General features: G+C 40.4%; 1 long non-coding RNA gene across 1 annotated transcript; it reads left to right on the forward strand.

The window, feature by feature from the left end:
* The first annotated feature begins 12,185 nt into the window (after nt 1-12,185).
* LOC147958277 (uncharacterized) lies at nt 12,186-12,767 on the forward strand. Its single transcript, XR_015609639.1, has 3 exons — nt 12,186-12,253; nt 12,344-12,632; nt 12,708-12,767. It is a non-coding gene; the product is annotated as an uncharacterized LOC147958277 (long non-coding RNA).
* The last annotated feature ends 10,332 nt before the right edge of the window (nt 12,768-23,099 follow it).

Raw genomic sequence — 23,099 nt, forward strand, 5'->3', positions numbered from 1 at the left:
GGCATAATTTCAATGTAAATCTTCTTAGTCATGGTATGAATATTCAGATCCGAAAGGTTCAAGACAAAAGTTCATATTGACATAAAAAATGATAATACTTCAAGCATACTAATTAAGCAATTATGTCGTCTCAAAATAACATTGCCAAAGGAAGTTCATCCCTACAAAATCATATAGTTAGGCTATGCTTCATTTTCGTCACACAAAGATGTTCCCAACTTCTATACCCCCGATGACAAGCCAAGCAATTGTTTCATACTCAAATAATCTCAAACTTTTTCAACCTTCACGCAATACATGAGCGCGAGCCATGGACATAGCACTATGGGTGGTATAGAATATGATGATGGGGATTGTGTGGAGAAGACAAAAAAGGAGAAAGTCTCACATCAACGAGGCTAATCAATGAGCTATGGAGATGCCCATCAATTGATGTTAATGCAAGGAGTAGGGATTGCCATGCAACGGATGCACTAGAGCTAAGAATGCTCAACAAAAGAAAACTAGTGGGTGTGCATCCAACTTGCTTTCTCATGAAGACCTAGGGCATTTTGAGGAAGCCCATCGTTGGAATATACAAGCCAAGTTCTATAATGAAAAATTCCCACTAGTATGAACAAGAAAACTTATGAGACTCACTATATGAAAATCATGGTGCTACTTTGAAGCACAATATATGAGACTCACTACATGAAGAACAAGGTGCTACTTTGAAGCACAAGTGTGGAAAAAGAGATAGTAGCATTGCCCTTTTTATTTTCTCTTTTTTTGGGGCCTTTCTTTCTTTTTTTTCTTTTCTTTTTGATTGGGCAATGCTCTAATAATGATGATCATCACACTTCTATTGATTACAACATAATGATTACAACTCGATACTAGAACAAGATATGACTCTATATGAATGCCTCCGGCGGTGTACCGGGATGGTGCAATGAATCAAGAGTGACATGTATGAAAAATAATGCATGGTGGCTTTGCCACAAATACGATGTCAACTACAAGATCATGCAATGGAAATATGACAAAAGTAAAGCATGTCATGATGATGATGATGATGGAAGTTGCATGGCAATATATCTCGGAATGGCTATGGAAATGCCATGATAGGTAGGTATGGTGGCTGTTTTGAGGAAGATATAGGGAGGTTTATGTGTGAAAGAGCGTATCATATCACGGGGTTTGGATGCACCGGCGAAGTTTGCACCAACTCTCAATGTGGGAAAGGGCAATGCACGGTACCGAAGAGGCTAGCAAATGGCGGAAAGGTAAAAGTGCGTATAATCCATGGAATCAACATTAGTCAAAAGAACTCATATACTTATTGCAAAAATTTAGAAGTCATCAAAAATCAAGTACTACGCGCATGCTCCTAGGGGGATAGATTGGTAGGAAAAGACCATCGCTCGTCCCCGACCGCCACTCATAAGGATGCACAAGCCAGGTACACTTCATGCTTCAAATTTGTTACACAACTTTAACCATACGTGCATGCTACGGGACTTGCTAACTTCAACACAAGTATTTCTCAAATTCACAACTACTCAACTAGCACGACTATGATATTATCACCTCCATATCTCAAAACAATTATCAAGCATCAAACTTATCTTAGTATTCAACCCACTAAAAAGAAAGTTTCACATATCTTGAATACCAAGTATATTAACATTAAGCAAATTACCATGCTATTAACGACTCTCAAAATAATCTAAGTGAAGCATGAGAGATCAAGTTTCTTTAAAACAAACCACCACCGTGCTCTAAAAGATCTAAGTGAAGCACCAGAGCAAAAATTATCACGCTCAAAAAGATATAAGTGAAGCACATAGAGTAAACTATCAAGCTCAAAAGATATAAGTGAAGCACATAGAGTATTCTAACAAATTTCAATTCATACATGGCTCTCTCAAAAGGTGTGTACAGCAAGGATGATTGTGGTAGACTAACAAGCAAAGACACAAATAATACAAGACGCTCCAAGCAAAACACATATCATGTGGTGAATAAAAATATAGCTCCAAGTAAATTACCGATGGAAGTGGACGAAAGAGGGGATGCCTTCCGGGGCATCCCCAAGCTTTGAATTTTTGGTGTCCTTGGATTATCTTGGGGGTGCCATGGGCATCCCCAAGCTTAGGCTCTTGCCACTCCTTGTTCTATAATCCATCAAAAGAATTCACCCAAAACTTGAAAACTTCACAACACAAAACTCAATAGAAATCTCGTGAGCTCCGTTAGAGAAAGAAAACAAAAGACTACTTTAATTTACTGTAGTGAACTTGTTCTTTATTTGTATTGGTGTTAAACCTACTGTATTCCAACTTCTCTATGTTTATAAACTATTTTACTAGCCATAGATTCATCAAAATAAGCAAACAACACACGCAAAACAGAATCTGTCAAAAACAGAACAGTCTGTAGTAATCTGTTACTAACGCAAACTTCTGGAACCCAAAAAATTCTACCAAAATTAGAAGACCTGGGCAATTTGTTTATTGATCAGAAGCAATTGGAATCACTATTTTATCACGTTCTGGTGATTTTTGACAATTCGGGCACTGAGCGCAAAGATTCTGGAAATTACAGCAAGATCAAATAACTATCTTCCAAGAAGATCTAATAGGTTTAACTTGGCACAAACACTAATTAAAAGATAAAACCACATCTAAACAGAATCTAGATGGATTATTTATTCCTAAACAAAACCAAAAACAAAAAACACAAAATAAAATTGGGTTGCCTCCCAACAAGCGCTATCGTTTAACGCCCCTAGCTAGGCATAAAAGCAAGGATAGATCTAGGTATTGCCATCTTTGGTAGGCAATTCTTCAATGAGGCATCCACCTCCTTTAGAATTTTCTTTCTTTCTAGTTATTATCAAACTTTTAGGCATAAGATCGAAAAATTCATTCGTGGCAAATGGTTCCTTAATGATTGTAAAAAGATCGGGGTGAATACTTATAGATTTAAGATCCGCATTTTCCTTACTAGATGATTCACCCTTAATTTTAGGAACATACATAAACTTGGCAATTTTAGTGGGAGGACTAGGAGTACTTTTTACGGAAGAAAAAGCAGTTCCCAAGTTGGTAATGATACCATCAAGTTTATCGATTCGAGTAGAGTCTAGATTTATTTTTTCATTAACCATGGGTTCCTTCTCCTTAATATTTTTAAAAGTCATTCCTACCTTAGATCCATATTGAGTAATTTGATTATGAATCTTTTTATCTAGATTTTCAATGTATTCAATGGTAGCAACTTTGTTTTCAATGATTTCAAGCCTTTGCATAACATGCTCCACGGTTAACACAGTTCCATTAACCAAAAGGGGAGGTGAGCCAAATAAATCTATTAAAACATTACAGGAATCAAAAGTATGGCTACCCAAAAAATTCCCTCCGGTAATGGTATCAAGGATATATCTATACCAAGGATTAGCACCTACATAAAAATTGCGAAGAAGGACTGAAGTAGATTGCTTTCTGGTAGATCTATTTTGAGCATTGCAAATTCTATACCAAGCATCTTTTAGATTTTCTCCCTCCCTTTGTTTAAAATTTAGCACTTCATTCTCGGGAGATAATGGAGAAGATAAGGAATTCGACATAGCGACAGGTAAGCAAACTAACACACGAGCAAACAAAAGGCAAAGGGAAAAAAAGAGGGCGAATAAAACGGCAAGGGTGAAGTGGGGGAGAGGAAAACGAGAGGCAAATGGCAAATAATGTAATGCGAGAGATAGAGATTGTGATGGGTACTTGGTATGTTGACTTTTGCGTAGGCTTCCCCGACAACGGCGCCAGAAATGGCTCGTTGACGGGAGAGTAAATCTTGACTTGACTTGGCGTAGGCCTCCCCGGCAACGGCGCCAGAAATCCTTCTTGCTACGTCTCAAGCTAGCGTTGGTTTTCCCCAAAGAGGAGGGGGTGATGCAGCACAGTAGCATAAGTATTTCCCTCAGTTTTTGAGAACCAAGGTATCAATCCAGTAGGAGGTCACGCGCAAGTCCCTCGTACCTGCACAAAACGGTAGCAACTCGCAACCAACGCTTAGGGGTTGTCAATCCCTTCACGGTCACTTACGAGAGTGAGATCTAATAGAGATAATATTTTTGGTATAAAAATGCAAAGTAAAAAGTAAAAGCAAAACAAGTAAAATAAAGTAATGGAGATTGATATGATGAGAATAGACCCGGGGGCCATTGGTTTCACTAGTGGCTTCTCTCAAGAGCATAGATATTCTACGGTGGGTGAACAAATTACTGTTGAGCAATTGATAGAATTGAGCATAGTTATGAGGTTATCTAGGTATGATCATGTATATAGGCATCACGTCCGTGACAAGTAGACCGACTCCTGCCTGCATCTACTACTATTACTCCACTCATTGACCGCTATCCAGCATGCATCTAGAGTATTAAGTTAAAAACAGAGTAATGCCTTAAGCAAGATGACATGATGTAGAGGAATAAATTCATGCAATATGATAAATACCCCATCTTGTTATCCTCGATGGCAACAATACAATACGTGCCTTGCAACTCTTTCTGTCACTGAGTAAGGACACCGCAAGATTGAACCCAAAGCTAAGCACTTCTCCCATTGCAAGAACTACCAATCTAGTTGGCCAAACCAAACGGATAATTCGAAGAGACTTGCAAAGATAACTCAATCATACATAAAAGAATTCAGAGAAGATTCAAATATTATTCATAGATAAGTTGGATCATAAACCCACAATTCATCGATCTCAACAAACACACCGCAAAAAGAAGATTACATCGAATAGATCTCCACGAGAGAGGGGGAGAACATTGTATTGAGATCCAAAAAGAGAGAAGAAGCCATCTAGCTACTAGCTATGGACCCGAAGGTCTGAAGTAAACTACTCACACTTCATCGGAGGGGCTATGGTGTTGATGTAGAAGCCCTTCGTGATGGATGCCCTCTCCGGCGGAGCTCCGAAACATGCCCCAAGATGGGATCTCATGGATACAGGAAGTTGCGGCGGTGGAATTAGGTTTTTGGCTCCGTCTCTGGTCTAATGGGGGTACGTAGGTATATATAGGAGGAAGGAGCACGTCGGTGGAGCTCCGAGGGGCCCACGAGGCAGGGGGGCGCGCCCAGGAGGGGCGCCCTCCACCCTCGTGACCTCCCCGGAAACTTCTTGGAGTAGGGTCCAAGTCTCCTGGATCACGTTCGGTGAGAAGATCACGTTCCTGAAGGTTTCATTCCATTTGGACTCCGTTTGATATTCTGTTTCCTCGAAATACTGAAATAGGCAAAAAACAACAATTCTGGGCTGGGCCTCCGGTTAATAGGTTAGTCCCAAAAATAATATAAAAGTGGAAAATAAAGCCCAATATAGTCCAAAACAGTAGATAAAGTAGCATGGAGCAATAAAAAATTATAGATACGTTGGAGACGTATCAGTGATCATCATGAAATTGGTGATGGAGGATGGTTGATGATGACGATGGCGGCGGATTCCCCTCTCCGGAGCCCCAAACGGACTCCAGATCAGCCCTCCCGAGAGGTTTTAGGGCTTGGCGGTGGCTCCGTATCGTAAAACGCAATGAATTCTTCTCTCTAGTTTTTCTCTCCCCGAAACACAATATATAGAGTTGGAGTTGGAGTCGGAGAGGCACCAGGGGACCCACGAGGTAGGGGCGCGCGCCCTAGGGGGGCAGGTGCGCCCCCACCCTTATGGACAGGTGGTGGGCCCCCTAGCCTTCATCTTTTGTAGGTATTTTTTATATTTTCCAGAAACTTGCTCCGTGAAGTTTCAGGTCATTCCGAGAACGTTTGTTTCTGCACATAAATAACACCATGGTAATTCTGCTGAAAACAGCGTCAGTCCGGGTTAGTTCCATTCAAATCATGCAAGTTAGAGTCCAAAACAAGGGCAAAAGTGTTTGGAAAAGTAGATACGACGGAGACGTATCACCCCACATTCCCCAATAAAGTTCATAATGAACTTGCTCGTTGCAAATGGTGACTGAAATATACTCATCAAACGCATCCTTGCATGCCTGTTCATGCAAATCCTTGTTGACACACACCCAAACACAGCGTGCCATTCTGCATTCCAATAGTGAATGTTGCCATGAGTCCTCACTCTATCCACATATCAGACGGCACACGTCACACCTTCTGTTAATAGCACTGCTAACTTCTGCTGCAACACTATTAGCGGCACACATCCCATGGAACGTGAACCATACAAATAGTGGGTACCGCAGAGCTCGGCCTCCACTACAACTTTCCCCATATCAGACAAATACTCTCCTCAATAATGTGTGATAGAGCCAAGCAAGAAGTGCACCAGTTCCATTGTCCATGAGTCAGCACATCGCCTCAGCCATTGCCATATGTTATCGTTCCCAAACGAACAAGCTTTGAAGCCCTAGCTCCACGGCCACCCTCCTTGTCCTCTCGAGTCATGTAGCACCATAACCATGCTCGCAGCACTACGACGCACTCTCCTTTCTATGCAACTTACTCTTGTTAGGATCCTCGACACACCCATGGTCTCACTCTAACCGAGAGCGCGGCCTTGACAGTCACAACTGTAAGCATTAGCTATTCACCCTCTACATCCACACTGCTTGATCTAACTGATGTTGATTCAGTTATTGCATATGCGCTACCTCTTGAGCATTGCGTTGGTTTTCCCTTGAAGAGGAAAGGGTGATGCAGTAAAGCAGCATAAGTATTTCCCTCAGTTTTTGAGAACCAAGGTATCACTCCAGTAGGAGACCACGCGCGAGTCACCTCGTACCTACACAAACAAATAAGAACCTCGCAACCAACGTGATAAAGGGGTTGTCAATCCCTTCACGGCCACTTGCAAGAGTGAGATCTGATAGAGATGATAATAATAACGTAAATATTTTTGGTATTTTTATGATATAGATTGAAAGTAAAGATTGCAAAATAGAATATGTTGGAAACTTGTATGATGGAAAATAGACCTGGGGGGCATAGGTTTCACTAGCGGCTTCTCTCAAGATAGCATAAGTATTACGGTGGGTGAACAAATTACTGTCGAGCAATTGATAGAAAAGCGAATAATTATGAGAATATCTAGGCATGATCATGTATATAGGCATCACGTCCGTCACAAGTAGACCGAAACGATTCTGCATCTACTACTATTACTCCACACATCGACCGCTATCCAGCATGCATCTAGAGTATTAAGTTCATAAGAACAGAGTAACGCCTTAAACAAGATGACATGATGTAGAGGGATAAACTCATGCAATACGGTATGAACCCCATCCTTTTATCCTCGATGGCAATAATACAATACGTGTCGTTTCCCTTTCTGTCATTGGGATCGAGCACCGCAAGATTGAACCCAAAGCTAAGCACTTCACCCATTGCAAGAAAGATCAATCTAGTAGGCCAAACCAAACTGATAATTCGAAGAGACTTGCAAAGATAAACCAATCATACATAAAAGAATTCAGAGAAGATTCAAATATTGTTCATAGATAATCTGGATCATAAACCCACAGTTCATCGGATCTCGACAAACACACCGCAAAAAGAAGAGTTACATCGAATAGATCTCCAAGAGAATCGAGGAGAACTTTGTATTGAGATCCAAAGAGAGAGAAGAAGCCATCTAGCTGCTAGCTATGGACCCGTAGGTCTGAGGTAAACTACTCACACATCATCGGAGGGGCCATGGAGTTGATGTAGAGGCCCGCCGTGATCGATGCCCCCTCCGGCGGAGCTTCAGAAAAGGCCCCAAGATGGGATCTCTTGGGTACAGAAGGTTGCGGCGGTGGAAATAGGGTTTCGTGGTGCTCCTCGATGTTTTCGAGGTATGTCAATATATATAGGAGTAAGAAGTAGGTCGGTGGAGCAACGAGGGGCCCACGAGGGTGGAGGGCGCGCCCCCTGCCTCGTGGCCTCCTCGATTGTTTCTTGACTTCCACTCCAAGTCCCCTGGATCACATTTGTTCCAAAAATCACGCTCCCGGAGGTTTCATTCCATTTGGACTCTGTTTGATATTCCTTTTCTACGAAACACTGAAGTAGGAAAAAACATAATTTTGGGCTGGGCCTTCGGTTAATAGGTTAGTCCCAAAAATAATATAAAAGTGTAAAATAAAGCCCATTAACATCCAAAACAGATAATATAATAGCATGGAACAATAAAAAATTATAAATACGTTGGAGACGTATCAATATGCAATTGATTTCCTCTGGTATGTACATCGTGAATTGGTTTGCCTTGCTCTGCTCTACTACTAATGACTCTAGCCCATGTATTGGTACATCTTATTTAAAAAGGAGGCCCTTGCTACCTCTTGAGCATGCGTTGGTTTTCCCTTGAAGAGGAAAGGGTGATGCAGCAAAGCAACGTAAGTATTTCCCTCAGTTTTTGAGAACCAAGGTATCAATCCAGTAGGATACCACACGCGAGTCACCTCGTACCTACACAAACAAATAAGAACCTCGCAACCAACGCGATAAAGGGGTTGTCAATCCCTTCACGGCCACTTGCAAGGGTGAGATCTGATAGAGATAATAATAATAAGATAAATATTTTTGGTATTTTTATGATATAGATTGAAAGTAAAGATTGCAAAATAAACGGTGCCAGAAATAGCTAGTTGACAGAAGATTAATATGATGGAAGATAGACCCGGGGGCCATAGGTTTCACTAGTGGCTTCTCTCAAGATAGCATAAGTATTGTGGTGGGTGAACAAATTACTGTCGAGCAATTGATATAATTGAGCATAGTTATGAGAATATCTAGGTATGATCATGTATATAAGCATCACGTCCGTGACAAGTAGACCGACTCCTGCCTGCATCTACTACTATTACTCCACAAATCGACCGCTATCCAGCATGCATCTAGAGTGTTAAGTTCATAAAAACGGAGTAACGCTTTAAGCAAGATGACATCATGTAAAGGGATAAACTCATGCAGTATGATATAAACCCCATCTTTTTATCCTCGATGGCAACAATACAATACGTGTCTTTTCCCCTACTGTCACTGGGATCGAGCACCGCAAGATTGAACCCAAAGCTAAGCACTTCTCCCATTGCAAGAAAGATCAATCTAGTAGGCCAAACCAAACTGAAAATTCGAAGAGACTTGCAAAGATAACCAATCATACATAAAAGAATTCAGAGAAGATTCAAATATTGTTCATAGATAATCTTGATCATAAACCCACAATTCATTAGATCTCGACAAACACACTGCAAAAGAAGATTACATCCAATAGATCTCCAAGAGAATCGAGGAGAACTTTGGATTGAGATCCAAAGAGAGAGAAGAAGCCATCTAGCTAATAACTATGGACCCGAAGGTCTGAAGTAAACTACTCACACATCATCGGAGAGGCTATGGTGTTGATGTAGAAGCCCTTCGTGATCAATGCCCCCTTCGGCGGAGCACCGGAAAAGGCCCCAAGATGGGATCTCATGGGTACAAAAGGTTGCGGTGGTGGAATTAGGTTTTCGTGGTGCTCCTGGATGTTTTTAGGGTACGTAGGTATATATAGGAGGAAGAAGTAGGTCGGTGGAGCCAAGAGGGGCCCACGAGGGTGGAGGGTGCGCCCCCTGCCTCGTGGCCTCCTCGTTGGTTGCTTCATGTCCACTCCAAGTCCTCTGGATCACGTTTGTTCCATAAATCACGCTCCCGAAGGTTTCATTCCCTTTGGACTCCGTTTGATATTCTTTTTCTGTGAAACACTGAAATAGGCAAAAAAACAGCAATTTGGGCTGGCCTCCGGTTAATAGGTTAGTCCCAAAAATAATATAAAAGTGTATAAATAAGCCCATTAAACATCCAAAACAAAATAAATTATAGATACGTTAGAGACGTATCAAGCATCCCCAAGCTTAATTCCTGCTCGTCCTCGAGTAGGTAAATGATAAAAACGAAATTTTTGATGTGGAATGCTTCCTAACATATTTCTCAATGTAATTTTCTTTATTGTAGCATGAATGTTCAGATCCGACAGATTCAAGATAAAAGTTTAATATTGACATAAAAATAATAATACTTCAAGCATACTAACTAAGCAACACTACTAGGGAAAAGCCTATACACAGAATTTTACCAGTAGCGCTGTACAAAATCAAGCGCTGCTGCTACTTAGTAGCAGCGTGCATAAATAAACCGCGCTACTGCTATGACTTTAGCAGTAGCACGTACTAGCGAAAAGTGCTGCTGCTACGTTTGAACTGGGCGCACATGGCTAGCCCAGCCTAGCAGTAGCGCGTATAATGGCCCAGCGCTACTACTAATCTCCTTAGCTGCAGCGCGCTTACGTGTAAAGCGCTGCTGCTAACAGAAATAAAATAAAGTGAAAAACAAGTAGAAAAGTAAATGAAAATGAAAGAAATAGAAAAAGGAGAAAGGGAAAAAAATAAAATGTAAAGAAAAATAAAAGAAAAAAGGGAAAAAAGGAGAAAGGAATAGCAGTAGCGGGTTCTGCAGAAAATCGCTATAGCTGCAGCGTGTATTCCAGAACGCACTGTAGCTAACGTAGCAGTAGCGCCCTTTCTGGAACGCGCTACTGGTACTTCTGACTTAACCACGCGGTTCGTCCTTCCCCACGGTCACTTCATCCTCCAAATCAACTCCACTCTCGCCGCCGCCGTCGCCCCTCGGCCGCCGCGCGCTCTCCCCACGCTGCCCCGACCCCAGATTCAACGCCGGCCCCGCCCCCGACCTCAACGCCGCCCGGGACGCCGCCCCCGACCCCGACCTCAACGCCGCCCCGGACGCCGCCCCCGCCCCCCCGACCTCAACGCCGCCCCGGAGCCCCGACCATGACCTCGACGCCGCCTGCCCCTCCCTCGTCGCAGGCACCCGAGGTGAGCATGCCTGCTCCTCCCTCTCCCCTACCTCTGCCTAGGGTTTCCACCTCCATCAAATTAGTTAGTGTGGAAACGAATCGGATGCGGCTCAAATGAGTTAGGGTTCATGTAAGGATGGAAACGAATCAAATTTCTAAGATGAATCATAAAACGAGTAAAATTTGACCACTTATTTCACTTTATAGTTGGATAATTGGAATATCCGCTACCACTTTCCACCCCTATAGGTTCATCAAATTAGATGGTAATTAGGGCAGTAGTTCTTAGGTACTAATTAGTTAGTAAGAACTAGGTACTAATTAGGTACTAGAATATTTTTATTTATAGTAAGTTTATTTTTAGTAAGAACTAGTTGAATTAATAGAACTAGTTAGTAAGAACTTGTTGTTATTTTTTTAGTTAAAGCAATTTTCCCGCATCGACGTGGACGATGCCTATCCCGCATCCTCATCGTCGAGTCAGCGGAGGACGACACCTGCTTGACCAGATGGGCCATGTCCGGGACTGGGCTCCGCCGGGGTGGTACTGGGAGGCGCTACCTACCGGGGGCACAGGTTGGTGAGGAGCCAGCCTGTCGTTGACCCAAACCTTCTTTGGTGGCGGTCGCGTGGGCCAGTGACGGTCCAGAGGCTCGAGGACTCCGTGGAGGTGGTGCGTCACTGTGTCAGTGAGGAGGACACGCACGTCCGTCGCTACTTGTTTGCGTTGGAGCACAGGTTCTCCAATACCTGGCAGGTTCTCCAGGGATCGCACTGGAGCTATGATCCCGTGATGGTTCCTTCTCTGTGGTGTCCACCGCCCGCGCCGATACCCGTTGTGTGCTAGGGTTTTAGTTGTACTAGTGATGTTATATGTATGACACTATTCAGGATGTATTGGTGATAATATTTGACGATGTACGGACACATGAGATGATTTACTTTTGCTTATTGAATGCATGCTAATTTGAGTCTTATAAGATATTTTGAAATGTATATCTTGTGTTGCTCAATATCCAAGTGGCTGGTCATGTTTGCAGGTTACACCTCCGAGTGGCCTATGTTTTGCCGGAGTGTTGATTCATTTCCGTTCCGGCAAATTTCAGGCGCTCGATATATCCTATTTTAGCAAAGGTCATGCCGGATTTTTCCGTGAATTTTGGCATGACTTTTGCTAGAATATGTAGGAAATATCGAGTGCCCCGGATTTGTGTGTTCAGTATCCTGGTAGTTGTCTTCTATCGATTTTCAATTAACGTTTTAACTATGAACATAGGAAATGTCTGACGACAAAAAGGATTTCGGTATTTGCAAATACTGCGGAGACGAGCGCGGCCTGTGCAACGGAATCTTCCTAGATGATGATAGGCGCTTCAGCATCAAGCTGGACGAGAACTTCGAAGTGGATACAGTAAGTCACAACGACAAGTCTTTTTTCGTAATTAAGCATGACATCTGCTTCATTTGCTTCAACTTATATTTTTTTTTACTATTCTACTAGCGTATCCCCTGCCATGCAAGAGTTTTTGTATTGGATAAGATAGGTTTCAGTCATACTATGGAGGTAAAGAAAGTTTATTTGAAGACCGAGCATGGTTATATTTTCCATGCAAAATTATACAATTCAGACGACTACACCTATTTTGGATGCAAAACATGGCGAGCACTATGCAAGACTTATGCATTTCAGCCTGATATGGTTATCACCTTTGATATTCGTCCGAAAGATGATATTGAAGGTAATACCGACATCTGGGTCGATGTGCAGACGCCTCCAGTTACACCAAAATGTAAGTTTCTCAACCATATTTATGTCTTTGATATTGTTTATTCAAAAATAGTTGACAACTAATTTGTATTGTCAGCTTATTTCGGTGCAAGCAAACATGTCCAGCGCTTGGTAGACAGGACCTACTACTGTCCCGGGGCTGAACTAAGCTGCGAGGAGCTAAGTCATTATGTTTCATGGCTTGAGGATCTTGATACCGTCAAGACAAATTTTCTTCCTGGACTTAGAAATCTTAGTACTGAAAACGTGCGACCAATAGTGTTCGTCATGAACTACGGTCACATCTATTTAGGAAGGATGGTAAGATTTTTACTATTTGTCCTCAGTGCATCTTTTCCATACATTATTTGTGAAGCTAAACTTCATTACTAAGTATGTGACCGTACGATGTTCTTCAACAGGGACTCCCGATGAATGTTGTGCCTTATGGGATCGAGACTAAAGGTACCATGAGTATTATTAGCTTACGGCCAAGATATCCTATATGTTACTTTAGTGCATTCAAGATCAGCGATGAATGCTTAATAGTGCAAGACTGGACCAGATATGTGATGGGGGAGCGCAGACAAGTACTAGGGGGCAGCAAACAGATGTGCTACCCAAAATTAGGAGACAGGTTCATCTGCATGCTCCAACTTGATCAAGGAGGAGAGCTACACATGTTTTATGTTGTTTTACCTAAGAGAGAGCAACAGGAGTGATTAGCTAGAAATGAGTTTGAGGATGATGATGTGCTACACTATTACTATGATGATAAAATAGCTAGTGTTGGTGGTAATGACTGATGATTATTATTAGCTAGTGTTAGTGGTGATTAAATAAATATTGTTGCTGCTAATGATTATGATGATGATTAAATAGCTTGTGCTGGCGGATTCGATTCAAGTGGAGGCAACATGTGGTGCACATTGAAAGTACTACTAGTCCAAACTAGATCAAGTTTGGATTAGTAGTATACTTTTGACATGCACCACATATTGCCTCCACTTGAACCTAATCCACCTTCATTTGACACACTGTTATGGACATAATGATGTAAACCTCATAACTGGTATTGTACCAATATTTGTACGATGGCGCATAAATACACTAAAAATAAAAAAATAAAAAACAATACTAGTAGCGATGGAAAGAGAACACGCTGCCAGTAGTTACATTAGCAGCAGCGTGGGAGTGAACAAGCGCTGCAGCTATTTGTCCTAGCAGTAGCGCGTGCGGCACGCGTTACTACTAAGCAATAGCTGTAGCGCCTTATTAGTAGCGCGCCTACCCGCGCTACTAGTGAGCACAAAACCAGCGCTACTGCTAGGGTTTTCCCTAGTAGTGCAATCATGTCTTCTCAAAATAACATGGCCAAAGAAAGTTAATCCCTACAAAATCATATAGTTTGGTCATGCTCCATTTTCGTCACACAAGAATGCTCTCATCATGCAAAACCCCGATGAAAAGCCAATCAATTGTTTCATACTTTAGTAATCTCAAACTTCTTTCAACTTTCACACAATACATGAGCGTCAGCCATGGATATAGCACTATGGGTAGAATAGAATATAATGAAGGGGGTTATGTGGAGAAGACAAAAAGGAGAAAGTCTCACATTGACGCGGCTAATCAATGGGCTAGGGAGATGCCCATATTGATGTCAATGCAAGGAGTAGGGATTGTCATGCAATGGATGCACTAGAGCTATTAATGTATGAAAGCTCAACAAAAGAAACTAAGTGTGTGTGCGTCCAACTTGCTTGCTCACGAAGACCTAGGGCACTTGAGGAGGCCCATTGTTGGGATATACAGGCCAAGTTCTATAATGAAATATTCCCACTAGTATATGAAAATGACAAAACAAGAGACTCTCTATCATAAAGATCATGGTGCTACTTTGAAGCACTAGTGTGGAAAAAGGATAGTAGCATTGCCCTTTTTTTGGGGGGGCCTTCCTTTTTTTATTTGGCCTTTTTTGGGACAATGCTCTATTAATGATGATCATCACACTTCTATTTATTTATTTACAACTCAATGATTGCAACTCGATACTAGAACAAGATATGACTCTATATGAATGCCTCCGGCGGTGTACCGGGATGTGCAATGACTCATGAGTGACATGTATGAAAGAATTATGAACGGTGGCTTTGCCACAAATACGATGTCAACTACATGATCATGCAAGGCAATATGACAATGATGATGCGTGTCATAATAAACGGAACGGTGGAAAGTTGCATGTCAATATATCTCGGAATGGCTATGGAAATGCCATAATAGGTAGGTATGGTGGCTGTTTTGAGGAAGATATATGGAGGTTTATGTGTGATAGAGCATATCGTATCACGGGGTTTGGATGCACCGGCGAAGTTTGCACCAACTCTCAAAGTGAGAAAGGGCAATGCACGGTACCGAAGAGGCTAGCAAGGATGGAAGGGTGAGAGTGTGTATAATCCATGGACTCAACATTAGTCATAAAGAACTCACATACTTATTGCAAAAATCTACAAGTCATCAAAAACCAAGTATTACGCGCATGCTCCTAGGGGGATAGATTGGTAGGAAAAGACCATCGCTCGTCCCCGACCACCACTCATAAGGAAGACAATCAAAGAACACCTCATGTTTCAAATTTGTTACACAACGTTTACCATACGTGCATGCTACGGGACTTGCAAACTTCAACACAAGTATTTCTCAAATTCACAACTACTCAACTAGCACAACTTTAATATCACTATCTCCATATCTCAAAACAATCATCAAGTATCAAACTTCTCATTGTATTCAATGCACTTATATGAAAGTTTTTTTATAATATCAAAAGAAAATTACCATGCTGTTCTAAAGGACTCTCAAAATAATATAAGTGAATCATGAGAGATCAATTATTTCTATGAAAATGAAACCACCACCGTGCTCTAAAAGATATAAGTAAAGCACTAGAGCAAAAACTATATAGCTCAAAAGATATAAGTGAAGCACATAGAGTATTATAATAAATTCCGATTCATGTGTGTCTCTCTCAAAAGGTGTGTATAGCAAGGATGATTGTGATAAACTAAAAAGCAAAGACTCAAATCATATAAGACGCTCCAAGCAAAACACATATCATGTGGTGAATAAAAATACAGCTCCAAGTAAAGTTACCGATGAACGAAGACAAAAGAGGGATGCCTTCCGGGGCATCCCCAAGCTTAGGCTTTTTGGTGGCCTTGGATTTTACCTTGGGGTGCCTTGGGCATCCCCAAGCTTGGGCTCTTGCCACTCCTTGTTCCATAATCCATCAAATCTTTACCCAAAACTTGAAAACTTCACAACACAAAACTTAACCGAAAATCTCGTGAGCTCCGTTAGCGAAAGAAAACAAAACACCACTTCAAGGTACTGTAATGAACTCATTATTTATTTATATTTGTGTTAAACCTACTGTATTCCAACTTCTCTATGGTTTATAAACTCCATTACTAGCCATAGATTCACCAAAATAAGCAAACAACACACGAAAAACAGAATATGTCAAAAACAGAACAGAATGTAGTAATATGTAGCTAACGCAAACTTCTGGAACCACAAAAATTCTAAACTAAAATGCTGGACGTGAGTAATTTATCTATTAATCATCTGCAAAAAGAATTAACTACATATCACTCTCCAATAAAAAATGGCAGCAATTCTCGCGAGCGCTAAAGTTTCTGTTTTTTACAGCAAGATCAAAAAGACTTTCCCCAAGTCTTCCCAACGGTTCTACTTGGCACAAACGCTAATTAAACATAAAAAAACACAACCAAAACAGAGGATAGATAATTTGTTTATTACTAAACAGGAACAAAAATCAAGGAATAAAAATAAAATTGGGTTGCCTCCCAACAAGCGCTATCATTTAACGCCCCTAGCTAGGCATAAAAGCGAGGACCCTATCTAGGTATTGCCATCTTTGATTTTTAATTTTTAGCGGAGTTATGCTCGAATCCGGGAGGTTCTTTACGTTTCCCTTCATATTCGAAATTTTTTAGATCTAAAGAGTCCAACCGCTTATTACAAAGAGTGATCAACATATTCATGCGGTGAAGATTCCCGCTAACACTCTTAAGAGGTTCAAGAGATTTTTGTAATATTTTCGTTACTTCGCAAATTTTCTCAAAAGCTTGGATTTCTTCCTGGGTATGATGAGGCCCCTTTTGTTGAGGTAGTGTTCCCACTATTCCCTCTATAATTTCATGCGCAATACTGGGATCAATTTCGATAAAATTTCCTTTGGCAACGCAGTCCAAGAGTTTCCTATGGGACGTATTTAGTCCAACATAAAAATTGCGAAGCAAAATTCTAAAATTCACCTCTAGAGTGCAATTACGATAAGATTCCATCATCCTAAACCAAGCATCTTTTAAGTTTTCTCCTTGTCTTTGTTTGAAGTGAAGAACCTCAAACTTGGGAGACAAAGGAGCGGATAAAGGACTAGCCATAATGGCACACGAGACACAAAAGGCAAGAGAAAAAGAGGACGAATAAAACGGCAAGGGTGAAGTGGGGGAGAGGAAAACGAGAGGCAAATGGCAAATAATGTAATGCGAAGGATAAGAGTTGTGATGGGTACTTGGTATGTCTTGACTTGGCGTAGATCTCCCCGGCAACGACGCCAGAAATCCTTCTTGCTACCTCTTGAGCATGCGTTGGTTTCCCTTGAAGAGGAAAGGGTGATGCAGCAAAGCAGTGTAAGTATTTCCCTCAATTTTTGAGAACCAAGGCATCAATCTAGTAGGAGACCACGCGCGAGTCACCTCGTACCTACACAAACAAATAAGAACCTCGCAATCAACACGATAAAGGGGTTGTCAATCCCTTCACGACCACTTGCAAGAGTGATATCTGATATAGATAATAATAATAAGATAAATATTTTTGGTATTTTTATGATATAGATTGAAAGTAAAGATTGCAAAATAAACGGTGCCAGAAATAGCTAGTTGACGGAAGATTAATATGATGGAAGATAGACCTGGGGGCCATAGATTTCACTAGTGGCTTCTCTCAAGATAGCATAAGTATTGCGGTGGGTGAACAAATTACTGTCAAGCAATTGATATAATTGAGCATAGTTATGAGAATATCTAGGTATGATCATGTATATAGGCATCACGTCCGTGACAAGTGGACCGACTCCTGCCTGCATCTACTACTATTACTGCACACATCGACCGCTATTCAGCATGCATCTAGAGTATTAAGTTCATAAGAACGGAGTAACACTTTAAGCAAGATGACATGATGTAGAGGGATAAACTCATGCAATATGATATAAACCCCATCTTTTTACCCTCGATGGCAACAATACAATACGTGTTGTTTCCCCTACTGCCACTGGGATCAAGCACCGCAAGATTGAACCCAAAGCTAAGCACTTCTCCCATTGCAAGAAAGATCAATCTAGTAGGCCAAACCAAACTGAAAATTCGAAGAGACTTGCAAAGATAACTAATCATACATAAAAGAATTCAGAGAAGATTCAAATATTGTTCATAGATAATCTTGATCATAAACCCACAATTCATCGGATCTCGACAAACAAACCGCAAAAGAAGATTACTTCGAATAGACCTCCAAGAGAATCGAGGAGAACTTTGTATCGAGATCCAAAGAGAGAGAATAAGCCATCTAGCTAATAACTATGGACCCGAAGGTCTGAGGTAAACTACTCACACATCATCGGAGAGGCTATGGTGTTGATGTAGAAGCCCTCCGTGAGCAATGCCCCCTCCGGCGGAGCGTCGGAAAAGGCACCAAGATGGGATCTCACGGGTACAGAAGGTTGCGGCGGTGGAATTAGGTTTTCGTGGTGCTCCTAGATGTTTTCAGGGTACGTAGGTATATATAGGAGGAAGAAGTAGGTAGGTGGAGCCACGAGGGGCCCACTAGGGTGGAGGGCGCGCCCAGGGGGGTAGGCGCGCCCCCTGCCTCGTGGCCTCCTCATTGGTTGCTTGACGTCCACTCCAAGTCCTCTGGATCATGTTTGTTCCAAAAATCACGATCCCGAAGGTTTCATTCCCTTTGGACTCCGTTTGATATTCTTTTTCTGCGAAACACTGAAATGGGCAAAAAAAACAGCAATTTGGTTTGGGCCTCCGGTTAATAGGTTAGTCCCAAAAATAATATAAAAGTGTATAAATAAGCCCACTAAACAGCCAAAACAAAATATATAATAGCATGGAGCAATCAAAAATTATAGATACGTTGGAGACGTATCAGCCCTCTATGCTCTAATTTGATTTAATTTTGTATGTTGCCACGTATTTATGCATCTTGCTTAGAAGCAAGCCCTCTTTGCTCGTGATAGTTTTAAGAAATAAGACAATCACACCAATATTTAGGAGGCAATATATAATTGTGGACATTAGTTCTTTGAAATTCCTGGCCCAAATTGCCATGGTTGCCATGCAAAAAAAAAACAATTTACCATGGTTATCAATAATTATAGTAGTGACTTTTCACGAAATTTTGGTTTTTGCTCATCCAATATGATACTTTGAAGCTCTTGATTTCTTTCATGATTTTATCTTTAATATTTGCAAGCTAGCATCACCATTTCCAAGTCTTGCTAAAATTGTATCTCGATGAGATTAAACATGGAAGTAGGGCCCGAAGGACAAATGCATAGTAACAACATATGTTATGTGGCAAGTTATGAATATACCGATTTCTGGATATTTGTCCTCGATATTATTTGAAAATATGTGTTTTATGCAAAATAATCTAGGGCTCAATAATAATAATAAATATAATTTACTGCATCATCCATAGTTTAATGCTAACATTGAACCAACAATCACCGATCTAATAATATATTGTTTGCACTTTCTTATTGTGACAGTATATTTGATATCGTTATCATTATGGTGTGGTTTCTGTCATGGTTTTCATTAGTTTACATTGTGAATTGTATGAAGAAAAAAGGAATAAACTAGCTACAATGATTTTCTATCTACTATTTATTTTTTCATTTTTGTGAGCTTGCACTTCTCAAATAGAACACAATGGAAACATGCAGCAATTGGTGTGCAATTCTCGAATACCACCCCACAATTGAAACCTGCAGCTCCTAGCCTGCACTTCCTCAATAGTACATCACAAGAGAAATATGCAAATATCTGCCTCAAATTTGCTTGGTATATGTGATGATTCCATAAGAGGGTGTATTTCATTTGAAAAGGAGGGCGCACTGGATTACATTGAGGGCATCCTTTTCTAAGACCAAAGCTTGGTATTCCTTTTGTTTTGTTTGTATTATGCGTTTCCTCAGAATTATATCACGAGTACCATAGTATGAATATGCTACTAATGTGTGTTGGCCCATGGTTATAAGCCACCAGTTGTTGTTTATTTTCTGGAACTAGCAACATTGTGTGGGTTTCTACATCTAGATGCAGGATCGCAACAAAGTCATGTAGTAGTAAAACGTCTTTTTTTTTTCAAGAAAGCGATGTCATGGACAGCGATCTAAACGGTCTTATATTTCTTTACAAAGGGAGTATATTATTGTTTTAGATGGACTCTTTCTCAGCATGTGCCTAACGTTAAGTATTCACCGGATTAATGTTGAACCGCTGAAATATATTTTCTATCTCCTCTTATTTGTGTTTGCCTATTCATAGGTGAATATGCTTTTGCAAAAAGTGGGATGCTTCTCGTCTATGACAACAAAAAAATGTAAATGGTTGGTACACTATGCTCCCTAATTTTTACGGTAATATTACCTGGCGGACGTTAGATGGGCAAGGGTGGCATTTTTATTTGTGTGTGGGGTGGCAGTTTCTTCAGAGCCACACAACATTTTCTGGAAAGATGGCAGTTTTGTGACTTCATCCTAGTAAATGCTATGTCGCTCTGAAGAAACTGTTTGCAAATGACACATCTTTTGGCGAACGTTCGCTAGATAAGAGGGTCCAATTTTTAAGGGCCCACAACCCAATTTTGACCGTGTCCACAATTCTCGAGGAGTTCTTTTATTCAATTCTTTTAATTCTATTAACTACACTATGCTCCCTAGTTTTCAATTCAGAATTGGGTTGCCCAATTTTGACCTTGTCAATAATTTTTCAAGGACTTCTCTCATTTAATTCTTTTAATTCTATTAACTACACTCCCTAATTTTGGTGCTCTCCCATTTGATTAGGGTATTCAATTTTGGAATTAGTTCACATTTTGACTGGGTCAAGGATTTTTCAAATCAATCAGTAACAACTGGCCTATAAAAACATATCAACCGAGAAAGGCCCACTAAAACTCCACATTATAAATAAAAAGAAAACACACTCCATCATCTCCCCACCCACCAAACTCAATATTCCCTTAGTTCCAAAATATAAGGTGTATTAGTTTTTCTTTTGAAAAATCACATTTCTTAAACTTTGACCAAGTTCAAAGCCTACTATTGACATCCACAATTAAATAAAGCATGATATATTTCTCTAAAAATTTGGTCAAGCTTAAAGTGGATTGCCTTTTCAAAAAACTAATTGCCGTAAATTTTGAAACAGAGAGTGTTTTTTTAACTCAACAACACAAAGGACGCAGCAATGCTCAACCCTTCTAGTAAATACACTATGCTCCCTAATTTTTAAGGCCTCACAATAAATTGAGGTCTCCAATTTAGAACTGAGTCATCTGATTTTGGCGGGTCAACAATTTCTCAAGGAGCACTCTCATTCAATTCTTTTAGTTTACTATAGTCCTTAATTTTGGAGCTTTTCCATTTGATAGAGGCATTCAATTTTGGATTTGGTTCATGATTTTGACCGGGTCAACGATTTTTCAAATCATTGAGAGCAATCGACTCACAAAAACAAATCAGTCTGGCGCACCCTCTCAACACCTAAAAGAAAGCGTGAACATGTGATATTGTAACACCAATATAGTACATGTAAACACCAAAACCAAAAATTTCTCCATCCTCTCCCCCACCCGCCAGTTCCAAAATGTAAGGTGCATTTGTTTTTTGAAATTATTTTTTTAACTTTGACCAAGGTCAAAGCCAAAAATACTGACATCCACAATATTAAATAAATAAGATATAAAAATTCAATTGATGATGAATCTATATTTCTCTACTAGTTTGGTCGAACTTAAAAGATTAGACTTTTTAAAAAACTAATACGCCTTCTGTTTTGAAACATAGGGAGTAAAAAAATTATGAAAACCCAACAACACCAATGGCTCAACAAAGCGCACCCAACCCTTCTAGTCTAATATTATCATAAGCTAATGTGTTTTGTTAGGGCACTTCACAACGCTACACTTTATTTTGTTTTTGTAAGATAAATAAACACTCATTTGGTTAGTAGACTGGATAATACGAATTGAAGAAAATATGGAAACTCAGTGCAAATGCAGCTATTGTACATATACAAAAAAAATCTATCAGAAGGATTGTGATGTTCAAGTGCAGCGAACGAAATACTATGGAGATACATAGGGGAGCCTATTTTTTTTCTCATCTGACGATGATGTGTAGCTTATTTGACTCACTTAGTTTATTTTGTTTTCTGTATTTTCATGGAGGATCCGGGGTTAAACTTGTGCACGTGTTATTCCCATCTAATATGTGTAGTGCCCTTGTGCAGATGGAAGGCTGGAACATGTTCCCGTGGTGCAACTTCTTATTTACGAACAAAAATAGATACAAGGAACTTGTTGGATGCAGTGCATTACCGCTGAGGACTAAGATATTGAGACTTTCATATTCCTTAAATACTACTAAAAAATGTATGACATTTTTGGTTTTGCATAGGGCATAAAAACGTCTTACATTTTGTAATGGAGGGAGTACTTCCTCCTTCCCAAAATACAAGCCATGTGGAACAAATCCGTGTCTAGGCCAAAAGGTAAACAAACAACAGCAGTAACCATGTTGTTTGTGCACAATATGCTTAATCTGTAGGGATACTAGACATTGCTCCGAAGTCTCGAACAAAGAATCAAGATAGCTGGAGTGTAAGCACCAGCGTACTGAACGACATCACTAAAGTTGGTTCAGAAATCAACTGAGAAATAATGCAGCATATGGAAGAGCCATTTCTTTGTGTTATCTCACCCAGCAAGAAGACTTCTAGTAAAGCTGGTATTTTGTTTGCATTGATGCAATTTTTCAGTCCCTTGGTTAACAGGCAGAATAAACACATGATTTCAAATGCAGAAGACTGAATAGCTACAACAGAAGCAGATAAAAACTCGCTAAGTGGCACTCTGCATCACCGAAATCCTGATGATTATAACATAGAAAATAGACAGTACAATGGTCTGATTGGGACTCTCAATACACTAAAATATTTAGAAATGAGACGCACTGATATTGGGATTTAGGACACATAATCCTTAATAGTATCATCGACAAGAAAACCAGACTTCAGAATAATTCAGCCACATGAAACTAATTCGTCTGCAGTACGATATCTAGCCAAAAAAAAATAGAAACCATGTTCTTCGAAAA

This window comes from Triticum urartu, chromosome 7A, assembly GCF_056163025.1.
Source record: "Triticum urartu cultivar PI428250 chromosome 7A, HENAU_Tu73, whole genome shotgun sequence".
NCBI lineage: Eukaryota > Viridiplantae > Streptophyta > Magnoliopsida > Poales > Poaceae > Triticum > Triticum urartu.